Raw genomic sequence first — 20,349 nt, 5'->3', positions numbered from 1 at the left:
CAGTGGGGTTCACCACCAATGACATTTTACTGCAATAACTTGAATACATTTCAACAAAACAACCTGAAACTTATTATAAAATCCCATATAACTACGGTCCAGAACCCTTTTGAAAACAGCTGGATGTCAGGTTTCCAAAAGAGTAACATTTGCCGTCAAAGAATCACTTGGAGTTGCCATCTGTTAGCAACAAGTTAAAGACAACAGTAGTTTATAGTATAGAAATAGGTTACTGTATAAGTAACCGTTAACAAAAAACAATATTTGTTAATGTAACAGGCAGTGCTGTGTGATACACTGCCTTTATGGATTCTGTCCTGACCCCTGTCAGTGAGATGAGATGAGGTTAAGAGCTCTAAAACCAGGAATGCAGACAAACCCCTGTGCCCTGGACACTGTTGCTTTATTAGATTTAGAATTGTGCTGTGTCTATGCAAATCCTCAACAGTGATTGGTTGATTTCTCATATGTAATTTGTAATACTGTTAACAATAATGTTCAGACAGTCTGAGCGCTAATGGCAGATGAAATCTGGATGCTTTTCACTGTATTAACGTAATCACATGTACTTTTTGAATTTCATAAACGCATCACATCAGAGTAGCTTTGCTGTCCCTGTCCAAGCAGAGAGTCCAAGGGACCCCAGCCCCTGTCTGTGGCAGCATGATCCACATCTGGTCTAGGCTTGCTGGATACACATACTGCCAGAGGATCTGTAGCGGATTAGCGCCTGGTCATCACTGTCAGTTCCACGTCTATGGCTTTCCTCTGTCAACTACAGCACAGTGTGTGTGTGTGTGTGTGTGTTTTATTTCTGTTGTGTGAGACTTAGGGACCCATCGCTTTTTTAGCTCTGCATAAATAAAAGCCTGGTGTATTTGCGGCTCAGTTTCATTGCATACAAGCTGGGAATGCCTTTTCAAAAGTGGTACAGTTGCTGAACAGATTGAATAAGAATGTATTTATGAGTTTTCTGGGGTTTTTTTGCTACATGGAAGACACCAGTTTATATTTAATATTGTTATTATGATGATTATTAAGAACAGCATACAAAATTGTTATTGAAATTATTGTAGCTAACACAATAGTTCTATACATTTTCCCTGCCGTGTGCATCCATCAACTATATAGGTTTTAAATGTGTAGTTTTGAAAGAAACACATGTTTTAGCAAACATGTATTTTCATTTTAAAACCAGACGGCTGATACTGCACTAGGAAATAAAGTATTAACAGACTTTGTGGAAGGAAAGGCAGGCAAACTGAGTGCTTTCTTTAACCTGAGGTATTACCAAATATCATGTTTCAAAATAAAAAGATGTGTTTCATTCAAAACTACACATAGACCTTGTGAAAGGAAATGGCTGAGCGGTGACGTCAGGCCAGAATGAGGAAGCAAAACACATCCAGGTAACTGCAGTGAAAAGACACGTTCTGCGCCGTTTATTTTCAATACAAAAATAAATAAAAAGGTTTAACAAAGATAAACACTGAGAGAGCACAGAAAAGAAAACAGTGAACAAAAATAATCACAAACACAAAACAACTGAAACTAAGGTCAGGCTGGACATGTGCCTTCACTGTTTCTTAGTCTTTACTTTCAAATTAATTAATCGCTCTCCTCTCGCTCTCGCTCTCGCTCTCCTCTCCTCTGAACTCCCACTCAGAGTACAGAGAGCTGCATGTTTATATACTGTGGCCGAGGGGTTTAACTAGCTAGTAATTATTCCATTACTCCTCGGCCACAATCTGCACGAGTTTATTAAATTACTCCTGGCAGAGGACGAGTTTAGTAAACTCGTCCTCTGCCAGAACACGTTTAAAAAAAAAACAATACAAACCACACGGCTTTCACCATCATTTCTATAAATACATAATAAATAAATACAAAAACAACAACCACGGCTCTCGCCATCAAATACAATAAATAATAAATAAACAAACACAAAATAAACTGCACTGGGGCGGCGGGGGAAACCCCATTCTAAAAATAAACACTGTACAGGGCTGCTTGCCCTGTTACAGACTTATATAGAGAACGAAAGTGCATGACAGAAAGATGTATTCATTTATTTTGTTAGCTACAACCACTTTAATAGACATCCCAAATCCCCACATTTTATTGTAGACTAGTCTTTTCTAAGGTGACTCCCATCTGTATTTATTATGCTGAAATTCCCAATTTGCAATTCACAACTCACTACCAATCTAGAACATGAATGGGCGGCCTCTGTTCCTGCTTTGTCTCCACCTCAGCTTGTCCCAACCAGTAGGGGTCGCAGTCGTGCGCTGAGGCGAAGTATCCTGGGACTGTATTCCCCCTAACCCTATGTGAGCGCAAAATCCAGTACTGTTGCTATTGATGCCCCAGCCAAATTACCGTGAATCAACCTTGAATCAGCGAGCTCCTGACAGCATGACTCACCCTGCATTCCATGCAGTAGTGCCTTTACTAGGTGAGCCCCTGTAAACCCCTATTACAAAAAGTTGAGATTATCGCTATCCTGCTAGATATGAATAGAGAAGGGCTATTATACAGCAAGGTACAATTCAACACCCCATGTTGTGTTACCTGACAGTCGCATCGACTTGACACACTTACTTGTTTGTTGTGAACATTTAATTACCCTTACCACTTCCAACAACTCCCTCGTTATAACATGTAGATCTTATTAAAGAAAGGGGGGGGGGGGGGAGGGGGGGGAGGGGGGGTGGTCTTATGGACGTTTAGTTGTACCTGCTCCCCCAACGATAAAATACTAATAATTCTCCCAGGGTTTGCCCCCAAAAGTTAAAATAAAATGCTACAATTATAAGAGGGTTAGGCAAAAGGGGTGCTGTGGCTAACTACCAGCTGGGAATCTACTTAACAGCAACCTGAGAAATACCCACACCTGCAGACAGAGGGCACCCTTTAGCCGGATTTAAATCAGTTACTATCACTGACAAGTCAGACAATCCTATCTGTAAAGACTAGTGGAGAGAAACCACTGGGGCCCAGCAGGCTGCAAACTGCTCCCATTGTGAAGAGATTGTTTACCTGTCATTACCACATTATTTATGATTTAGCATTGATATTGCAAAAAGGCTGCAGACAGGAGGCCTTGACTGTGTTGAATGGGGTTTGCAATATTGTTAATAGTACATGTCATATCAGGGTTTCACACAAACTCCCGTGGGATCTTAAAGTATTCAAGTCAGTTAGAGTGTCAGTATATTTCAGCTTCGCGGCTTTTTAGCTACCAGCAAGCAAACTCCAAAAGGAAACTGTGAGTGTAAAGAACAGACCACAAAGATGCTTTTGTTAGAGAAGGGAAACGTGGAAACGTTTAGGGTTCTGTTTCAGTAAGGACAATTTTCTATTGATTTCTATTCCAACTTTGTGATAGAACATTTCAAGAAAATGTCATAATCTGTATTTAAATCTTTTTTTTTTTTTTTAAAGTGTACATTTTTTAAACCCAGGTTAGATTTATCCAATTTTAACAGTCAACCAAAAATGTACTGAAGGTCAATTTAAAGGCCATTTTCGACTAGTGACGAACTATTTTTTGAAAGAGTAAGTAGATTGAGATGTACTGCTTTTTTACTGCCAGCTTATTTTGTACAATGTTTGCAATTGTTCTACTTGCAGTTGCTCATGCCGTGTTTTATAAGTCTGTGCTTTCACCTGAGTTTACCAGCTCTTCAGTTCTAGTTCCATGCTATATATATATCTCTATAAATAGGCTTGCTACTTAATATTAATATCGTCATTTATTTTAGAAAGAATTTACCTTTTTTTCAATCGTTATTTTTCCATTTAAGCAGAGAATGGGTGAAATCGGCCTTTATGCTTTAAAAAAGATTTTTTATGCCATTGAGAAACATTTCATTTAGCGAAGCTTCTTTATCATATTCAACACGCAATAAAACCATGGTTACCAGCATTGTAATTGAAATAAGATTTGGTCACAGCAGAGCTGTATCTTGTATGTATATTATATATATATATATATATATATATATATATATATATATTATAGATCTTACACAAATTAAATCATTGTTTCCAATAAACCGTAGAAAACGCAACATATAAAAGTGTATTACACAGACTTTTATACCATAAGTCTACGAGTAAAAAGAATATGCACAGAACAAAACATTAGATAGCTGAACAGAAATAACTTGCACTTATTAAACAGAGTCTGAGCTCCACCCCTCTCCTGCTTCAGCACAGCTGGACTCAGAGTCACTGGAGGGCAAAGCAGACGCGCCCGCTTCGTCCTGCCGCTGAGACTTCAAACATCGATCAGGGTATTGTGTACAATATTCATTAAGTGTTTTCCTCTTGCACCCATTTTCAAGTCAAACTAGTAACTGTCACCGTACACCTATAGAAAAAGTCTACCTACACCTTAACCTGCTAATTTCAAAGTGGGCGCTTTGAATGACAGGCGCTGTAGCTGAAAGTGCACAGTCGGTGCAGGTGTTGATAATTGACAGTCATTTAAGCGAATGAGAGCATTGTAGCCCTGCTTTAGTCAACGAGATTTGTCAGAACAGGGTGAAATGACAGTGACAGTGAAACTACAATACGAACGGACCGCTGAGATGACTGACAGCGACACCCAGCCATTCAGAGCGGAAAGGAGACGGGACAGACAGCAAGTATAAAAACCACACAAACTAGAGATGATTTAAAATTATTAATTTTGGTAAGAAAATTAAAAAAGAGAGTGGTTTTGCTATCGTTTATCCTTTTTATAAATTTATTTCAGTCGAACTGAATTTGACGTTTAACGAGCTTTATCGATTAATATGGAAAAGTAGCAAGCCTATTTATAACCTATAAGTCTGCCAAAGTGTCTTCTAGAATAAGACACCTAGCAATCTGTCACTTAAGAAAGAACTCCCCTTTAGCTCCTGAACTCAAATCACCTTCAGACAGACCTAGCAAAAGAAAGAAACACCATATTTAAGAAGAATGACTGCATACATCCTAAAAAGGTAAGGAAACACAAAAAGTCTTAACAGAAAATGTAAGCTGAAGCTGCTGTATGTGGGGGAACAGTTGAGTCATTTACAATCACATACCCCAGGGCAGAATACTTGACCTCCCTGCTTGACATTAAAACTGTATGAAAGGCAGGATGCCCGTGGGAGTGTGATATTACAGAGCGCTAGGGTGGCTCTCCTGTGCTTGTGAGAGTGCGCTGTTGAATTGGAGTGAATGGACGTGAATGGAGATGTGATTGCCTAATGCTTTCTATCAATGAGGTGTATTTCTCAAGGGTTCTTGTCCTGTTCATATGAACACAATTGAAAGGAAGTGAATTAATTGTATAAATCACACTATTCAGCTAGGGAATGGGGGCCCATGGCACATTGCAGTAACTTACTGAGCTACTGTGGTCACTGACTGCATTGCCAGTTCAAGGTTTTAATAACCATTTACCATCTAAATTTGATTGGACTATCTTAAAGCTGTTACAAAGGAGGCTGGTGTGGATTTGACAAATTAACTAAATCTGTGGCTTTCTAAGGTATTTTCTTAAAGAATGGATGGAAAATAATGTTTGAGGAGCCATTGCTTCTATGTTTTAAAACTGCCTTAATAAACCTGGTTTGCTACAACATCCTGTGAGATTTAGACTTCCCAACAAGATCCAAATGGGTTTCACACAAATTATAAATTGAGAGAGCTCAGCATGCATGTCACCCCCCCTCCGCCCCCCCCACCCCCCCCCCCCCCCCCCCCCCCCTTTGATTCACAAAGCTTGTTATTGGTACACTTTTTAAAGTACGTAAGCATGGTTTTATTCCAAATTCCCACCATTAGCGCATCCCAAGGGACTCCATAATTCAGGACTACATTACACTCTATGGGGGTCAATGATAAAGGTTTTAAGAAATAAATTCAAGGAAGTTGTCATCCTCAACTTAAAAAGAAAATGTGGAAAATCCAGCCCACTGCTCCTCCTCTTTCACTAAATAAACAATCACCAGCATTCACAAAAGGAATAATTCGAGGCCTCAGAACTTTGATCCACCAATCAGGAAGCTGCATTGCAGGGTACTTCCATGAGGTAGATGGCTGCGGAACATTCAGATAGAACATCTGTAAAAAAGAAAACACATCTTATTAATTAAAGATTGCCATTTTTTACAATGACAATACAATAAAGGCAATGTTTTCCGGTTTCTAACCCCAATAGCACCCTGATTAGCAGGCATTGCCTTGGTAGTTGAGCTTGTCTGTGTGGTAGTAGCCTCTAAATCAGGGTTCTGTTGCTTGAGTAAATGGGGAGGATTTGAATGTCAATACAAATCTTGAATTCAGCTGGTAATGAAACTGTTCATGTAGAAATGTTGTGCTGGCAGGTTAGCATTCCTCTGAGATTTATGTTGACAATAAAAACATTAGCCCTTGATATATTGTGCCTGTTGTTTTTAATTTGTGCTTTTACAATATATTATAAATTATTCTTTATGGTCATGAAAACCCAAGCCCCTCGGGGTGGGGGGGGGGGGGTCAAGTTTCGGTCACGCATTCTGACCTTGATAAAAATGGGGCCCCAAGAATTTGCACAAGTAACAGTGCGGAGTGCATTGTTTTTCCCACAGCCTTCAAACAGAGTTTAAGAACAGAAGGTGGTCCCCTATGTGACCCCATGCCTCATAATACCTCCTGGGCAGGTCCAGTAACATGTGTGTACACAAGCCCTGTACCAGCGCTGGAGTTAATCAGGGGTGTCTTACCTGGTTCTCAGTGCACCATACCAGGGGAAACTGTTGTGTGATTGGTGTTTGTTTTTTATTTATAATAAACCACGTCCCCATCGGGACCTATTAGCAATATCTACTTTTGTAGTATCTCTGAGAGTGTAGCTCCCGCACTCACAATGTCACTGACAAACTGCTCTCAACATTTAAACCACACCAATATTTATAGAAACAGACTAAATGCATTTTTTGAAATTTTGATTTGACTTATAATATGTTTCTGTGTATGCTAGCAGACATGATAAATACACTTGACTTGTTTAGAGGTCGCCACTGGACACTTTTAAACATACATTTAAGTTATCCTTGGAGAAAGTTTCACTGCAGGGTTTCACAGTGGAGCCAGGAAACAGGCGCCGTTCAGGCGTGGCTCTAGTGTGGACCTAGCATCCTATCCTAATCTAGGGGCATGTTATAATTTAAAAGGTAAACATTATAACACAATACAGTATCATCTTCCAAAGTGGCTTTAAACATTAAAATACAATGCTGATTATGTATACTGGTAGATAATTATATCCCAAAGGAGGGATATGATGTTAGCAGAATGTTTTTAGCTGGCATTTGTTATTAATTCATGAATAGTATAATATATATTAACTAATTATTAACAACAATTTTGTGTTTGTAAACTAGTTGTTAATAGGTCATATCAGCCAATCAAGGTTCAGAGTAGAGTGGTCAATATCCCACAGGCAGAGTAACCCTCACCCTCACCCTCTAAGGGGAAAAGCTTGGAAAAACTGCACTATTCTGCAGATATATAGGGTTAATAAACAAGTTGCTAAAAAAAAATCCCTTTCAATTAAAGCGTGACCATAAACTGTAAAGTAGCATATTGCCTGAAAGTAGGGTTGGCTGTAGAAACGTTCATGTTCATTTCTATTTGGAGGTGGGTGGTCTGTGAAGCTGGCTGTCGCTGTGTTCTGAGAGGAGGTGTCTGTCTGCAGGGCTGCAGCACAGGGCTCAGCACCCTGCTACAGGCAGGTCTGTGGGATTCGAAAAAAACCCTGACGCAAACAGGATGGGCGTTGTTATGTGTGGTCGTGGTGGATGACGTTGTGATATTAAAAAATAAAAAGAAGATCAAAATATTTCTTTTTATAAGAAAGACTGTGTCAGCATGGGTTTTTGCCTTTAGTCATCTGCTGGGCAGCAACTCCTGGAACTTTGTCCCTGATAATAAAGACCTTCACAAGTGTGTAACTTTAAGCCAAACTTCTCTCCCTAAGATGCTGCCTGTGTGTGTGTGTGTTTGTGTGTGTCTGTATATCTGTGAGTGTCTATATTTGTGTGTGTCTTGTGTGTTTGTGAGTGTCTGTGAGTCTGTATCTGAGTGTGCCTGTCTCTGTGTTTGTATCTGTCTGTCTGTGTGTGTGTGTGAGTTTTTGTGTGTGAGTGTGCCTGTGAGTGTCTGTGTCTCTGTGTGTGTTTGTCTGTCTGTGTGCTGTCTGTCTGTGAGTGTGTGTATGTAAGTCTGTGTCTGTGAGTGTGCCTGTCTCTGTGTGTGTGTGTCTCTGTGTGCCTGTGTGTTTGTCTCTGTGTTTGTATGTGTGTGTGTGTGTGTTTATCTGTGAGTGTGCCTGTCTCTGTGTGCGTGTGTGTGTTTGAGTATGCCTGTGAGTGTCTATGTGTCTCTGTCTGTGTGTTGCTGTGTGTGTCTATGTCTGTGTATGTCTGTGTTGTCTTTGCTGGCTCAGTGTATGAAAGACCCAGACTCTTCTCAAGAAATAGAGGTGCAATCAGCAACCAATTTCCAATCGGATATCAGACAGGTAGTAATTGATAGTAATCATGTATTGAGAATATTCATTAAGTTGCAAAGACACGTGCAAGTTGTTATTATACTTGTTAATATAATATGTACAATAAGAAACATTATTATTTTAAAGCATCTGTGTTTCTGGGTAGAAAATTGCATGAGGCTCCAAATATGGCACCAGGGCAATTGATTAATGAACGCTTAATCAATGTTAGCTAAATAAAAGCCATGCCGATCAACAGTCTGAATTATTTTACTTGTACCAAATTCAATGTGATACCAGTCTCTGCACTCAAGAAGAACTGTTCCAAACCATTCAGTGTTTGGTGGTCAAAAATTGAGCGGACACCCATCCATTCTCCATTTCTTCATTGTTCCAGTACTTGTTTGGGGGCAGTTGCAATATTGTATTGTATTATATGTTTTATATTCAGTGATACTTTGGTACAACATATAACACAATGTTCCCATGCTAGGTCCATAGTAAAAGTATAGTAAAGTGTAATAAAACATAGGGAAAGCATAGGGAAGCATGGTAAAGTATATTAAAAAAAAAAAATGGCAAACCTTGGTAAACAATGGTAAATGCATAGTATAACTATGAGCATTGGAAAACTGCAAAAATACCATGCAAATTTAATATGGTAAGATTTGATGAGGGTCAGTCAAATACAGTTGAATCTAGAACAAGGCAGACCCAAATGCAGGATTTGTAGTATACGTCTTCCAGCCCCTTTCCCATTTCCTCAGTGAGACAGTGCTTTGGAGCGTGGAACCCCTGTCTGTTTGAGAGAGCAGTGTGAGGACCTCTCTGCAGGTATGGGCTGCGGGGCAGGGTTAGCCGTGCCTGGGGATGAATTGGGATCTTTTAACTGGCTCCCTTAAGGCTGCTCCCTCCTGGGGAGGGGCAGGCTCCAACTGTTACAATTCCAAAACACATTATTTTGTGTTTTTTTTTTTTCCTTACTGAAGAAATGTTCCTAGTGACAATTTGGAATAAATGGCTGTAAGGATCTAGCCTGAAAAATACTGAGAACAAGTCTGTTTGCCCGATCGAAGCTTGTGTCTACTACTTTTCTTGGTCAAGTACTCCATGTATTTCTTATTAGCTGTGTACAAGAGAAAGTGCCTTTACCCACACACTTCAACTAGAAATCTTTATCAACGTCTTCAAAGTATTTTAAAATGTCTTGTTTCACATGATGTCCACTACATAACAAAATAGATTTGCTCACAAGTTCTGAGATGTGACAGAATCTCTCAATAGAAACACTCTTGTTGTACACGGTGGGCCATCTAATATACTGTATTCTAGTGTGCAGTGTGTAAAATTAGTGAGCACTAACTACTGAGTGGCTGTACAAATGTAGTTACTAAGTTGTCATTTAGTAGCACTTTTTAGTCACATGTGTAACTATCTACAAGAACTTTCTAAGCAATGGTTCTGTACTGAGGGGCAGTGGTAGCACACAGGTAGCTACAATGGCATGAGTAAGTGTTAACATTTTGATATTTTGAAATGCTTTGGTATTGCAATGCTACGAATCAGCACACACTGCTAGCAATCCTTTGTGGTCCCCTGGTAGGGTATCAGTGCTAGGGTGTCATCGCCAGCAGGATCACGGTGCACTATTTGTTCTGTTCAGCTGTTGATGGGAATGTTATTATAGTCCAGGCTAATGGTTCTGCTAGGGATTCTTCAGGATAATATACCAGCATTTTAGGCAGCCTCTCTATCAACTCTGTATAGCCAGCTAAATCACAGGATCTCCACAGTGCTGACCTAAAGGGAAGGAAATTCAATACACTGCCAATCATGTCACAGTGAGATGCTGTGATTGAATACACTGCACAGTTGAAACAACAGACGATACAGGCCAGAGGAAGGGAGGCAGCTTCTTGGATTGCTCACAAGTACTGTAAGTTTTCTTGAGCTCAGAATCACAAACCCACAGGACAAAGGGTGGAACAGCTGTCCATGTGCGGTATATACAGTTGATGCACACTGTGTTATACCAGTACCTTTCCTCCTTGAAAGCCACCACAAGTGTGTGATCATTTATGTCGTTGACAGGGGTTACAACCTACTGCCAAATGTACAGATATCACATTCCAGATGTCAGGGTGTTAAACAAGTATTAAATGCAGTTCTCAAGATTTTACCTCGAGCTCAGACAGGTCTCAGATGTCATCACCATGAAAATGTTGTTCAGGGTGACCTACATTCACAGTATGCAGAATTTTCTTGTTGCATGCTAACAAATGTCATCAAGTTGATGTAGCTGCATTTGGCCAAACCATCAGACCTCATATGCAAAAGTAGGTCCCCATGACCTGGATTCTAATGTGCTTTTGCACTAATGATCTTTCTCAAAATACAGGTAACATGCACAGAGAAATATGGGCATCTCCACTGTACCCCCTTGACCAGTGATGTTCACCCCCATGGGTGTAATTAGGGGCGCCTCTTGAAATGAGCAACTGTCCACAGCAGCGATATGCCAGAAAGCCTGAATGCCGGTGACTTGGTGGATTTATAAGTATTGATTGATTGCTGCCTAAAGGGCACATTATATTGGCTACCAGGCAATGGTGGTTCTCATCAATAAAGATGAGAAGGGCAAGCCAGGTTATTCTCTTTAGAATTGAACTCCCCCAAGTATTACTTGTGTGTTTAAAACAGAAATACTTCTGAGTAGTCCATTGTTGACTAGCTATGCACTCAGCCTGGTATGAGAGATATCATAGTGGCTCAGGTTCAGTTGGTTCTGGTTTCAGACACTGATTAAACCCGGTTTCTTAATTTTTGTATTCTCTATTTCTACATGTCTGACCTTGGAAACACGTTACATCTCTAACTATACAGTATCTACACTGTCATCAGTGCACTCGTGGCTGTGTGGTTACGGTGCATGTTTAATTACAAAATTAAAATGTGAGCAGCTGGTAGTGTCTTCCGTATCACACTGTATTTACACTTGGTTGCAGTTTAAAAAGTAATTCTGATGTGAGTGCTCATGAAATGATATTGTTATAACTGTGTAGTTAGAGGCACCTGAACTGTTCCTGTTCTTGTGTGCAATGTGAGAACTGCATGACTTGCTTCCTGTATAAAGTGCTTGGGTCTTTTATTCAGTAGCAGGCTAAAAGGATTGTAACTTTTGAAATGCCATTGCAAATAGAGTGCTGTGCCACAAGAATATTGCGACATTAAATTATTCTGTTAAAATATGTTGTTTTTTATAAACCCAAAATACATACTGTATAATAGTGAGACAAGCATTTTAACACATGCAGCTCGAAATGTATGTAACATGGCCATGTTCATATTGCTGTTGGTTCAGTTTATAAATTTAAGCTCTTGGTTCAGTTTATAAGTGACTATCAAGAGGATATCTAGGAAAGCAAGCCTGCTGAAATAAATTACCCACACTGTACAGTACAGTGCTTCTCTCCTTTGTTTAGGTCATTTGATTGAGTACCAGATTTATTTTCTTCCCCAAGAGATTTCTTAATTGTAACATGTTTCTAATTATACATCCATTTCAGCTAATTAAAAATGAATGAATAGCCCTAAAACACATGTTCGCCCAGAACTACTGTTTATAAAACAGCAAAATGATATTGCGACAACGAAAACAGCTAAAATGTGTGAAAAGGGTTTTTACTGTTATCGATGTCTTCTGAAGTAAAATGTGTTTCTTCTATCACTCTAAACTGCTGATTCTCTAATTTAAAAGACCTACTGTCTGTCTAACTTTCTCACTTTTGAAATCAGTGCCCAATGTTGTTGTTACGTGTGCATGACGCTGAGGTTGGTACGCTTTGCCACTGCGCAGCGACCCCTATTGGTTAGACGGCAGATGAAGCCAGGCAGACCTCAAATAACTTTGACAAGGGCTTCGTCAATCTCGGGAGCGCCAAACCTGTTGGTCTTTTGGTATATAAAAAAACATACTGTAGCAATTTAAATAAACATCAATCTTGTTATAATATTACAAAGATAAATAGCATTGTAGAAGGAAAGAAATAGATTTCTAGATACGTTATGATTGAGTGTATTAAAGCTCTGGATGGTATCGTATATAAATGCTTCCTTAGGTTTGTGTGACATTATTTCAGCTGCTGTGAGGTCGGTCAAGACAATCCAATCATATATAAATGCTTCCCTGGGTTTGTGGGACAATATTTCAGCTGCTGTGAGGTCGGTCCAGACAATCCAATCGTATATAAATGCTTCCCTGGGTTTGTGGGACAATATTTCAGCTGCTGTGAGGTCGGTCCAGACAATCCAGCTGACCACATTCATCAGAGCTCTCAGAGGAGCAGCCGACTGTACCCCAAGAAGTGAGGCAGCAGTGCAGACAGGTCAGCCTGTGGGCCGACCCCTGCCTGCTCACGGATCACATTGGGATTTCCTTTAGCACCCCCTGTGGGAAAGGTCAGATACAGCAATTATAAAGGGACATTAACTAAAACCTCACCCTACCACCCTGCTCTTTGAAATCACACAGCAGCTTAGCCTTGGATTCTGAGCAATGTGTGCCACCAACTTAAATGAGCAAACCACGTTCCATAATATTTTTACATTTTATATTAAAATACAATTCCTTTGTGACCATTTACTACTAGAGTTTACCCTGTGCTGGGTGATATGACTGTACCCATGGCAACTGACCAGGTTATATGGAATTAGACATCTCTTCCGAGCTTCCAAACTAAAAGAGCTCTTCTGGAGCGACGAAGCAGACCCCAGTGCTCTTACACAAGTCAAAGGAATCCTATGAAACTCCACATCCTGTATATAGTTTCAGCTTCAGGTGCACAGGCTTCAATCAATGGCAGTTAACGTTCACATTGAGTTTTAAAACCTGAGCGAAAGTGCATTTTCCTCTCATTTTTACTGCTGTACCGAGGCAGTAAAACTGACAACCTCGGAGTCATTTAATACCTGCCGATAAATGCTTCTTTATGGCAGTTCTGAGTACATGTATGAGCACACCCCTAATCTAAAAAACATTGCTGTGGTGCTGTCCAACCACAGTGGCATTGCAGCTGCCATTAATATTAAAATACCAATGGGTGACCATTGAGGATCATTTAGGAAAGGCCCCCCAAGGTTGTATGCAGGGCTTCTCCTTTATAAGGCTGCCCTTTATACTATACTATACTTTATGCTGATCCTGTTTAAAGCTCCTGATTATATCACTGCGTATCAGCAGTGTACCTGAGCCATATTTGAACCCTGGCTTCTGGAGATTAGCGCCACCTAGACCCCTCCCAGACACACATACTGTACTGTCTCGCCAAAGGACTGATAAACCTCAAGCCCACACAGCTCCATATAGTCTACTTGGAACCAGCAGGATATGACTCAGCATTCTGAGTCAGTGAACTAGCAGAGCATGCAGGAATCGACAGGCAGGAAGGGAAAACATACAACATTTCACTTTCCCAATTAACCAATGAAATATAAAGAAACTTTACATGCCTGTCTTGCATTCATTTAATTAGCAGCCCTCCCCATCTCTGCTCAAGTCATCATTTTTTTACCTCTACAAGAGAATCACATAGAGTTACCGTATGACTCCGTGTACACTAGGACAGTTTGGGACAGTTCAGGAGACCGTGTGCTGGTTAAGAAACCGGTCAAAATAAAAAAAAGTCCATTAAAAAAAACTCTTTACTGTAGAGTTTTTAAGTCAACGGCTTGTTTTCTGCACTCCTAAGTGAATCTGTTTGCTGTACACCTTGTCTGTACACCCAGTAAGATAATGAATAACTGTTCCAATTCCCAGCTCTTAGCTGGACACCAGCTCAACAGCAGTGTACCGTGGTTGTCGTGGGGACAGTCTTCAGTGTAGTCTGTATATCAAGCTTTATTAAAAAGGAGAGGTTATTATGGGAGTACAAGGCTTTTGTGGGGCACCATTTTGGTCCTGAGGAAACACCCACTCGCAGCATTCCAGGTTACAGAACAGTTGGATTCAAAATTGTTTGATTATAATTATTTTTTATCTTCTGCAGACAATCGGTAGCCCTTGGGGAAGATTCTTACTTTGATCTATAGTCTCTCCTGCCAGGAGAGGACCGGGCTGCTGCCAAAACATCTTGTTAGCTGATCATTTACTCCTCTCCTGGTTAGACGCTTAAGGGATTGGTGAGTTATTCTGTTGGGGAAGATAAAAGGCATCCCTGTAAATTTTTCATTGGCTTGCTGGGAAGGCAGCAGCTACTGGTGTGTTGTACCATAGGCCAAGTCTTAAGACAAGAGGCCTGAAACCTTGATGGTTGGCCTGTAAAGTTGGAGATTTATTAGAATGTCACTCAAAAACAGCCCCATGAGGTGCAATTGCATTTACTGGGTTTCCAGGTGTGCTAACAGTCCTTTCAAACTCTCCTCATATTATAGGTAACTTACAATTGAACTTCAGAAAGATTAAGTGTGGGCTTCTGCTTAGATACTTCAATAATGAGGGAACAGTTTGTGTTCAAGAGAAAGAGGCCCTTTCATTCAGTAGAGCAGGTGTGTACACGATTATCTCCATGGTACAATACAGTGCCAGGCTGGTGTGCTACTACAAGACCACTGTGCTGTATCTCTTCCAAATATTTGGATCCACCGCTGTTTAAATCATTCAAATATACCCTATAGAGGGGGACAGAGTGGTCTCCCCTATTGTGCCGATCATATCTGTCCGTCTGCCACACTTTACTTGACGAGCGTGATAACTGCCTTGACATTGCACCGATTTTCACCAGACATTGGCTATAACCCGATAAAGTCTTGATTTTATACAAATATTTTTAATCTGAATGTTCACTCTTTCACCTTCTTGCATTAGCGGTTACCTGTGAACAATCTGACTTTTCTAATCAATTAAATATGAGATGAAGCTGTTGCAGTCATAACCCCTTGCAGGTTCTGTGTGATTGCACTGTGTAACACAATGTTTGTTCCTGGGTAGTAAGTGTTATTTCCTAATTGCTTATGCCTCAAAAGTATAGAAAATGGCTATTATTCCCCACAAACTTTGCTTTTGTGACCAGGACAGTGATATTTCAAAATATCACTATTTCCAATGGGAAAATGGGCAAATGTGTGTCTTTTCGTTCACATAAAGTCAGAAAAAAACAACATATGAATCCAAATTAACATGTATTTATACTAAAGTAATACAAAAATGACTACAAAATATTTAGAAGCGAGTAGTTTTTTGAGATTTACGATTATACTGTAAATACTGTATAATCGTAAATCTCGAAAAACTACTCGCTTCTAAATATTTTGTAGTCATTTTTGTATTACTTTAGTATAAATACATGTTAATTTGGATTCATATGTTGTTTTTTTCTGACTTTATGTGAACGAAAAGACACACATTTGCCCGTTTTCCCATTGGAAATAGTGATATTTTGAAATATCACTGTCCTGGTCACAAAAGCAAAGTTTGTGGGGAATAATAGCCATTTTCTATACTTTTGAGGCATAAGCAATTAGGAAATAACACTTACTACCCAGGAACAAAAATTGTGTTACATAGTGTTATTAAACAAGTGGAGACCCAGTCATTAATGACATACCACAGCTCTTCACGTGTGGATGTGACAGACAGAAGTAGGTAATTAATCATATACGTGCCGAATCCTGAGCCACCCTCTTACATCTCCATACACTGTGTATCAAATAGTTGTACAACTCCCATTTATTCATGCCTTCACCTACTTCCAATATTTCCCTACCTACTACCTACACTGAATTGACAGTTTTCAGACTTGCAAGTCAGAGGGCGCAGTAAAGAGGCTGCGTTGTGGTTCATTGTCAACCCTGCTTTGTTCTGCAGTTTTAAACTGCAGCCTCCAGCATCCGACTCATGGGACACACATTCCGCGAGCTGGAGAGGGTGTACTGATCCCTTTAAGACCAATCTAGGACAGTGTTTCTCAAGCTAGGGGTTGCGCCCCTAGCTTGAATGCAGAATGTATATATACATTAACTAAAGGCAAATCCTACTGCTGTTTGCTTTTATAACGATGTTATGTTAATTTCTTTTGCACAAACAAGTGACATACAGAGAAGCTAGTGGCATTTGGGGTTTTTAACGATTGTAGCAGCATGGAAGCTCTGCCGGTGTAAATAGTTAGTTAAATGTAAGTTTAGCAGGGATGGGGTTAAATCTATCCCTGCCAACAATCACAGCTGGGGGGGGGGGGCATCAAATAGTTTGAAAACCACTGGTCTAGGGCACATGCCTTTAATAAATATTATTTATTAAGCCCTGCACCTTTAGCTTGTTTAGGACTGACTGGTACAACTCAGTCTGAGAGAGCGAGAGCTTAATGAAGCATCACAATGATACTGCTCCCCGTAAGGAATGCGGAGAAGGGAAAAACAATTACTGTAATGAGCCATGTTAGGATTATGCACATGTGCCTTATGAAACAGGAAAAATCTGCTGGACTACGTGTAGTTCATAAGCAGTGAAATAAACGTTACATGACCAGCAATCTTGTGTGCGAAAACTGAGTGTTTATGCTGGGGAATAACATAGTCAAGCACCTCCACCCATTGAAAACACACCTTCCAAGAGCGAATTCGACCACTGAGCTGCCACTGAAAACCTGGGCTTGCTGGAGTCCCAGTTCAAACCAGGTGCCGACAGATGTGACATTGTTTTCAACTCCCAGTGGCGTATGGAAACCAGCGCAAAAAGTGGTTAGTATCTGCAGACTGAAAGGCATGATAATAATATGAATTTGAATAGGATCAAATAAACTGAGAGGTTTGAATATAGCGTGGCAAGATAGAAACTACCAGATCACGCCGAGTGTAAGCTAGGTCATTCAGTCACTAACCTTTTCTTTCTGCTGCTGGAAATGTTGTCAAGTACTGCACAGGAGAGCTGAAAAGAGAGCTGAAAGCATATCTGGTTTCACGGAAGCTCAGCATGTATTTTGAACACAGTATTGGATTAAGCAGCTGGTCCACGATGGAGCTGGACTCTGGAGTGAACCTGCGGCCTCTGCACACAGCGGCTTTCAATTGGAATATTTAAATAACAAATGACTTGATGGCAGAACTGCAATGGAAAATGAGATGCTCCCAGCCTCAAGAGAAAGAACAAAACCGAAACCTGCTGCTGCTCACCTGGCCTGGGGTTAAATACACTGCCCTCCCTCCAACAACAGCTGCGACAAATTCATGGCAATGGGGCATTTGTTCTTCATTTTTATGAAGGGTTGTATCCCAGTTGGTAAATCATTTTGGGGTGGACCACCGCGCTAGTGAGACACATTTCTCATTAAAATCTTTTGCATTTATTTAAGATTTATTTATTTGGAGATAAGAAGATATATAGTGAACAAAGAGTCTAAATAGAGTAAAATTTGCAATGAGTCAGTAGTTTTACTTATCTGCCATATACCTTGTTTGAGGGGAGTGCATATGCAATGTAAGAAAATGTAACATTTCACATCTGTTATTTAACATGTCACAACTGGATAAAAAAAGATAAAGCCTGTTACTTTATTTAAAAAATGTTTGAGGAACATTTATCTTTTCAATTGATTCTTGGTGTCTGGAATCAAGGGAGAGTCAGTAAATCAAGTATGAGACAGGGATTGGAAGCTGCTGGGAGACGGGCCTCTTTGGAATAGAAAGTATAAGGGGTATAAATAGCACAGGTGATGACAGGCTATCTGCTGCCCTGCCCCTGGAAATGTGTGTGGGAATGTAAGGCTGGCAGGGATGGGGTTAATTCTGCCCCTGCCAGCAATTACTGTTGTGGACATTCTCGTTATGTACTTGGTGCTAACTGGGGCGTGGCAACATATATAAAAGGAGTCAGAAATCCTTTGTTGGGAAGAGGGAGTTTGGGTGAGTTACCTGTGTGCTGTAATTTTGTAAACGTTATAGTGAAGGTAAAGGCCAGCCTATATTGCATTGTTTTGTTTTGTTGTCATCTTTTATTTTGGCCCTCATGTCGTCGTTTGTTTCTGTTTTGTTATTATTGTAATAAGTGTGTGCATTAGCTCTAAAACTGTAGCTTCCCTGCTTGAGTCTCCTTCCTGCCTGTAACAACGTGGGCCATAACACTATCCTGCCACACTAACATGCAATTTAATTCCAAAATGTTATACATAAACTATATTCTTCCTGTGTCACTGTTCATAGGATCTAACACCATATCATACTGTCTCTCATCACTTATTCCATATGCTTATTTTTTAGAATACTGATTATGGCATTAGCTGAAACTGAGTGCTTTAAAAACACCAAATTAAATACAGTAGGCTTATTGTGACAGAATCATCAAAATAAAGAGAAGCTTTTTGGGGATCTGTTTTGCGTTGGATCCTTGCAGATTACCAGGAAGCTTAGAGAAACATACTGCTTGCTCGTTTTGTATTATCTTGTTTTGTTTGCTGTAATCTCTAGAAGATCCTTTGATTTACTGTACCTCCTGCTGGGAGAGGTTTGTGCTTCCTGCAAAATATGACACGAGTTCAACTGGGTCTCAGAATTTTAATCAGTAAACCAACCCTCTCCACAACTGGCACTAATTGGCATCCGTTTTGACAGGCGAGGTCAAAGGGCATACAGTGCAGAGCGATAAGCTGCCGTGGCGGCAGTGGATTCTGTCAGGGGTGAAGGGGGGAGTACACTGGAAGCAAACGAGAAAGTCTTGGTTTCTGCCACTTCTGAATCTGACACTTCAGAGCTGTGTTCATAGCTTCCTAACAGCCATATCCTATACCTTAACCCACACTAAAACACAGCACATTGCTATTACAAAACAGCCTCCCCACACACATCTCTAATAATAAAGAGGCATTTACCACACCAATGTTGGGTTTGCTAGAAAATGGTTAATTTAAAAAATAAAACAACTTTTTATTTTTTTAAAAATGTTTTCCTTGCCGAAAATGAAATGCAGGCTACGAGTTGAAATCCGAGCTGGAATGTGTTAAGAATGAAGAGAATGACTGGATTTTCCTGCCTGAAGTCTTAAGCGATCCTGAAGTAGGCCTCCTATTTAAAACAGCTGCTTGCATAAAAAACACACTTTTTTGTGCACAATTAGACGGAGGAGGAATATGTTAATATGAAGTTGTTTTTTGTCTCTTTTACTGTGATCTACCGACTGCTATTGCCATTGCTGATGCAATATACTGTAAGAAAGCCCACTGATTTCCTGCCACGCTGCAAGTAAAAAGGTTACGGAATCTTGACCTGACTTACCAAGCATGCCAAACTGCACCACTGCCAACAGAGTTCTTGGGATCTTGAATCTTGTAAGCAAAGCTGGTCTGCGTTGCTTCCCGATTCTTTAAGCATGTAGCCTACTAGAAACTGAGCAGGACTGCATATTATTTATATGTTGCTTTATATCTGTAACAAAATGATATGCTGAACCCATGTTCTCTAGTGCATTACCATTTCAATAGTGCAAAGGAGTTACAGAAGCAAAACACAGTTGGTTCAATTAGTTAAAATATAAAATACAGAGTCAACTCTTTCGAATTGAAATATTCTCATGGTTGTCTAAAGGTTGCGTATGATGGAATCGACACGTCCATGCTGAGGTGGCACAAAGTCCAATTTGTCTGCCATGAGAAATCTTTTAGCAAAATGAATTGGTTATTGCTACAAGTCTATAAGGTCCCTAAAACACATTTTTATTGAAAGCTTAAACTACAAAAGTACCGTATTTTCAACCGAGGACAAGACGCGGTCACATTTCCAGCTCTACGGTTTTTGTACAGTAAGGGACTGGATGCCCAACCTGGCACACTCCAGTGAGAAGAGGTGCATCTACA

The 20,349-nt window shown here is 40.1% G+C and overlaps 1 protein-coding gene across 1 annotated transcript in view; it reads left to right on the top strand.

Moving 5' to 3' along the window:
• Positions 1-20,349, top strand: part of LOC121319539 (protein Wnt-5b) — an 84,381-nt gene that overhangs the window by 12,669 nt on the left and 51,363 nt on the right. The gene's annotated exons all lie outside the window — the stretch shown is intronic.

Source organism: Polyodon spathula, chromosome 8, assembly GCF_017654505.1.
Source record: "Polyodon spathula isolate WHYD16114869_AA chromosome 8, ASM1765450v1, whole genome shotgun sequence".
In the NCBI taxonomy this organism is placed as follows: domain Eukaryota; kingdom Metazoa; phylum Chordata; class Actinopteri; order Acipenseriformes; family Polyodontidae; genus Polyodon; species Polyodon spathula.
Note: the sequence above shows the minus strand (reverse complement) of the source record. Positions and strands in the feature narration are given on the sequence as shown.